The sequence below is a fragment of the Patiria miniata genome, unplaced genomic scaffold (assembly GCF_015706575.1).
Source record: "Patiria miniata isolate m_02_andy unplaced genomic scaffold, ASM1570657v1 HiC_scaffold_25, whole genome shotgun sequence".
Taxonomy (NCBI): Eukaryota; Metazoa; Echinodermata; class Asteroidea; order Valvatida; family Asterinidae; genus Patiria; species Patiria miniata.
Genome location: NW_024037064.1, coordinates 16,082,103 through 16,088,102, shown reverse-complemented (window position 1 = coordinate 16,088,102; position 6,000 = coordinate 16,082,103). Strand labels below are relative to the sequence as shown.

General features: G+C 45.7%; 1 non-coding gene across 1 annotated transcript; it reads left to right on the top strand.

The window, feature by feature from the left end:
* The first annotated feature begins 2,484 nt into the window (after window positions 1-2,484).
* Window positions 2,485-2,679, top strand: LOC119733571. The gene has a single exon (XR_005271912.1). It is a non-coding gene; the product is annotated as a U2 spliceosomal RNA (small nuclear RNA).
* The last annotated feature ends 3,321 nt before the right edge of the window (window positions 2,680-6,000 follow it).

Below are 6,000 nucleotides of genomic sequence, written 5' to 3'. Positions count from 1 at the left end.
CTTCTCGCCTCGCTCTCTACACAACAAGAAGTCCACCATCACAAGCCGTGAAGTGCAGACAGCAGTACGCCTACTTCTCCCGGGGAGCTTGCTAAGCATGCAGTCAGCGAACGGCCCAAGGCCGTCACCAAGTACACGACTTCAAAATAGAAATTTTGAAGGCTTCAAAACCCAAACGGCTCTTTTCAGAGCCAACACAGTTTCCAAAAAGAGATTTGCCAGTCAGCTCAGTTCGCCCGATCAGCCCATTTCTTAGGTTTTACAACTAACCTTTTTTTAATTCTGTTGTGTCCCTTTCACTCTCTCTCTTTTTTTTTTAATATTCTTTTACCCTTCGTGAGGCGAGGGGAGGTAATGCGATTAAAGTTAATCCCTGAGTCTTGTCGTCGCGTAAACAAATCAAATTTAATTTATGCCACAGCTTTGTCAATTGGTCATTTCTTTCAATCTCCGGACGAGTGCTTGCATTTTGTGAGTGGGTATATTACTATAAAAAATAAATTAGGATTTCGTCTGTGGGATGTTACAAATATCTAGCAGAAACCGAGGCCAGTTTTAACCGCCGCGTGAGAGCAACGAATCACTGCCATTGTGCGGAGGCTGGTTCGAAAGATCATGGGACTTCTCCGGCCGGAATAACAATAAAACGTCTTAAAATGGAGGTAAGAATGTTGCATGTTTCTGTGTTTTATCTAGTGATTCCATTACTTTGAACGACGATGACACAGTTATAATTTTTTGTTCCCTTGTCCCCCGCGTCCAAAATGGATGCGGTGCACCCAACCGTGCGACGGGCACGCCCGTGTCGCGTCGTATTGGCTACTTGGCACGCTTCAGCCAACTCACCAGAACGCTATAACTAGTCGTGTTTTTCCAAGTGGGTTCATTCACACACCACCTTTACGCAGAGTACATTCATCTTCTGTCACTATACTGTCAAGATGACTGGGCGAGGAAAGAGCGGCAAAGCAAGAAGCAAGGCCAAGAGCAGGTCCTCCAGGGCGGGGACTCCAGTTCCCGTGGGTCGTGTTCACAGATTCTGCGTAAGGGCAACTACGCCCAGCGTGTCGGGTGCCGGTGCACCGGTCTACCTTGCGGCAGTGATGGAGTACCTTACCGCGGAGATCTTGGAACTGGCCCGAAAACGCTGCACGAGACAACAAGAAGACGAGAATTAATCCCCGCCATCTGCCAGCTTGCTATACGCAACGACGAGGAGTTGAAACAAGTTGATGAGCGGAGTTACCATCGCGCAGGGTGGTGTCCTTCCCAACATCCAGCAAGTTCTTCTGCCAAGAAGACCGCCAAAGTGTTCAAAGTAAAGAAAAGAACTACTTTGCATCCACAAACCCAAAAAGGCTCTTTTCAGGAGCCACCCAACCTTAAAAAGAGATTTGTCGCTGCCTGTCTAACTCCACCTTACCTCACTCATAGCCGAAATCAATTTCTCTATTTTTTTTTATAAACAATAGAACACTGTTCCAGATAGAATTCCACTGTGTCCTTTAACGTATGTGACCGGCCGGCCGGCTGAGTACATTAGCCATACATGTATGTATATGTATTGTCTTAAATGTTGCCTCATGTAGAATGTGAATGACTTATTCACCAAAGGTTACAAAAATGGACAAATAATGGTGCGTTGACATTTGATTCCCGTTGTTTCTTTTCTTTCTTTTTCTCTCTTCAATTAACTCCCCGCGGGACCGCATTGATATTGATACATAAGTATTATAAGCGCAAATGCAAACGGTATGACGAATGTTTTCTTTTCTTTCGAATTTTCTTCTTATAACTTCATGACGAAATAAACAATAAATCAATGAAATAAAATAGTAATTATTACAAAAAGGGGAAATAAGTAAGTGAAAAAATAACAAAACAAAAAACAATAAACAAGCAATTAAAGGAAAGCGCAGGCTGGGACTCGAACCCACGATCTATTACTTTCTACATGTGCTCTCTAACCACTCGGCCACGGAGCTTACTGACAAACTGAAGTATTTCCCCGCCCTAATGTGGGACCCATTGGCAGGGCCTGAGAAATACCCAGATGGGAAACGCCGAGGCGCGATGACCGGGAGTGTTGAAGGGCGCCATCTATTGATATGCTTGTCCCGGTACATCGTACGTACGGCATTTAGTGCCGACGCTCTCGCTCACTGATGCATTGATCCCATTTTTTGTCTGGATTAATTTTTTCAACAAGATTTTGGTGAAATATGATCGAGGTGTATGAAAATGCATGATAGAAATATTTTTAAGAATGTATATGTCTCTGTTAATCTGAGAAAGCCGGAGATTTCTTGCATCATCTCTCTCCCCGGGTTTCGTTGAGTTGCGGTGGACGCGCAGGAGTCCTCCTTTTTGTTTTCACACCAGGAAACAAAAAAAGGCAAAAAATAAATAATAAGAAGAACAATAGCAAACAGTATTTCAAGACGAATAATCCCTTTCCGCGCTATTGTTTTAATATTAATCGTTATCGCTTCTCGCCTTTTGGCTAAGATCATGTGTAGTATCTGTTCTTTTCAGCTTAATATCTGAAACGCTGTTCATTGAACAGCCAGTATATTAAACTGATTTTTGGATTTGGGCCGTGGTGGAATAGAGGCTTGCCTCGTCCCGGCCACGGGTTGGCCCGGTATAGCAGTACATCCGGGATTCGGCCCACCCTTCGGGGAACATCAATTAATACAAAAACAGGTTCTGACTACGGTGCCCCGTCGTTAAAGGTTCGTTTTCTTTGACGTTTTGGTGACAGGGCTTTCACATTGAATTACGGTAAATATTAGTAAGTGTGTAAAGTCTTGTTAAATTATGATGTTGGCGTTTCCATTGATTTCCGTTCAAGGCGTAAATAAAAAAAAAAAAAAAAAAAAAAAAAAAAGGCTTGGCCACGACCCCTCTGTGTCTGGTTATAAATGTATTGTTTGAGTCTCGTTGCAATATGTTTCTAGGCATCTTCTTCCTTTTCTTATTTGTTATCCCTTTCCCCCTTGTTTTGCTTCTGATGTTTGTTTCCCAGGATGAGTGCTCCTGCCACGATTGGTCGCCAGAGGGCGCCGTAACAGTTGATGGCTTCGCATGCTCATATCGCGTCCGCGCATGTCCATAAGTTGCCTCGCCGGGGCTGGGATGGCCATTGAATCATCTACAACCGACTGAGGAGACACAAACATGTCTGGCCGTGGCAAAGGAGGAAAGGGACTAGGCAAAGGGGGTGCCAAGCGACACCGCAAGGTTCTCCGAGATAACATCCAGGGAATCACTAAACCAGCCATTCGTCGGCTGGCCCGCCGCGGAGGAGTCAAGCGTATCTCCGGGCTCATCTACGAAGAAACCCGCGGAGTCCTCAAGGTTTTCCTGGAGAACGTTATCCGCGATGCAGTCCACTGCGAGCACGCCAAGAGGAAGACTGTCACTGCAATGGACGTGGTGTATGCGCTGAAGAGACAGGGACGCACGTACTGTACGGCTTCGGCGGCTAGACACCATATCCAAAAATCAAACCGAACGGCTCTTTTCAGAGCCACCACTATTTCAAAAAAGAGATTGAATCTTGATTTTACTCGATTTCACTTGTCCTTGTCATGTGTGTTCTTAGAGTTGCTTTTCCCCTCCCTATTTCCACTGTAAAACATGTCTGGTCTCCATTTTTTTGTCAAAGTCGATTAAGTAATAATTACTGGGTGCTCGTCTCAGGATATAGCGGGGAACGTATAGAGGGATCCGTGACATTTTGTTCGCGAATGGGTGTGTGTGATTATTGTCTTTATTACAAAAAAAAACATAAACAGCAGCCAATTTTGTTCGCGAATGGGGTGTGTGTGATTATTGTCTTTACTACAAAACAAACATAAACAGCAGCCAGGGAAATCCGTATGTTTGTCACTTTTCTTTTAGGGGTGGGGGAGGGGGTGTTTATTGGGGTTCAATTAATCCCAAGTAGGGGGTGGGAGAAATATTGTAGTCTCAACGATCCCAAATGGATTCTGTTGCCGAGGGCTCATAATACTATAGGCTCGGAAAAAGCAGCATTTTCGATTGAAATTTAACGTCTATACTTTTTCAACGTACGGAAATCGTGATCACTGAAGCGTCTCCGCTGGCCCCCGAAGCACCCAATCGGAAGATAGCCCATTGTTAGGCTTCCAACCTAGGATGCTATGCGCCGGCCTTAAGAGGCGGGGTCCGTTCGCTCAATCTGCACTCAGTTGTGATCACCGTTCATCAAACCATACCCTTGACCATGGCGCGCACCAAGCAGACGGCAAGAAAGAGCACCGGGGGGAAAGCCCCAGGAAGCAGTTGGCCACCAAGGCGGCCCGCAAGAGCGCACCGGCGACTGGCGGTGTCAAGAAACCCCATCGGTACCGACCGGGAACCGTCGCCCTCCGTGAGATTCGCCGCTACCAGAAGAGCACCGAACTGCTGATCCGAAAGCTGCCATTCCAGAGACTTGTGCGTGAAATTGCACAGGATTTCAAAACTGAACTGCGATTCCAGAGTTCTGCCGTCATGGCATTGCAAGAAGCGAGCGAAGCTTACCTCGTCGGCCTCTTCGAAGACACCAACCTGTGCGCCATTCACGCCAAGAGGGTCACCATCATGCCCAAGGACATCCAGTTGGCCCGCCGAATTCGGGGGTGAACGAGCTTGAGCACGTTGTGTGCGCAAAAAGAAATAAAACTAACGGCTCTTTTCAGAGCCACTACTTCTTCAAAGAGAGATTAAGTCCAATCCTGAGTTTTCCTTCAAATAAAGAATAAAGGGCCGTTGATTTTTTTCCGAATTATTATTGTTGATATTCTGTCCAAATACATTCCACTTTTTGGGTTCTATACGTATGCCTCATCCGAAACGTGTTCCAGGCAAAATTGAATTGTTATGGGCATGGTAATAATGATATATATTTCCTATCTGTTTTGACAATTACAGGTACTCGTTCTCTTATTTTCGTCGGTTTTGCGTTACATTGTATGATTCATTATAAATGGATGGTGCATAAGGGGGAAACAACATTTAAAGAAGTATTGGTGCACTACGACATATTAATTCGCCCTCCGCTGGAGATGACTTTATTATTTCCCAGAAATTCAGTAGACAATAATATTTAAGAAGGACACTTATACACGTGTCAGTCTGAGAAAAAGGCTAAAAATACCCTTGCCGGGGAGGGGGGGGGGGGGTCGTGCCGTGCGTGCATTGTATAACTATGCACGCATACCGCTTTCTTCACGCATGGGTAAGCGGTCACTGGCGGGAAAGTGGACGATGCATGGGTGGTCAGAATCCAAGCTGTGCACAATAAAAGCCGGCCAAGACGTGCTGGTCTTTCATTCGATCTCACGATCCGATACATTCCAAGTCCTCCAATATGGCTCCCAAAGTTAGCGGAAAAGGTCAGAAGAAGGCCGGAAATACTAAGGGTCCGGTTAGCGCAAACAAAAAGAGGCACCGGCGTCGCAAGGAGAGCTACGGCATCTACATCTACAAAGTGATGAAACAGGTGCACCCCGACACCGGAATCTCGAGCAAGGCAATGAGCATCATGAACAGCTTTGTCAACGACGTGTTTGAGCGCATCGCCAGCGAATCTTCTCGCCTCGCTCTCTACAACAAGAAGTCCACCATCACAAGCCGTGAAGTGCAGACAGCAGTACGCCTACTTCTTCCCGGGGAGCTTGCTAAGCATGCAGTCAGCGAAGGCACCAAGGCCGTCACCAAGTACACGACTTCAAAATAGAAATTTTGAAGGCTTCAAAACCAAACGGCTCTTTTCAGAGCCAACACAGTTTCCAAAAAGAGATTTGCCAGTCAGCTCAGTTCGCCCGATCAGCCCATTTCTTAGGTTTTACAACTAACCTTTTTTTAATTCTGTTGTGTCCCTTTCACTCTCTCTCTTTTTTTTTTAATATTCTTTTACCCTTCGTGAGGCGAGGGGAGGTAATGCGATTAAAGTTAATCCCTGAGTCTTGTCGTCGTCGTAAACACATA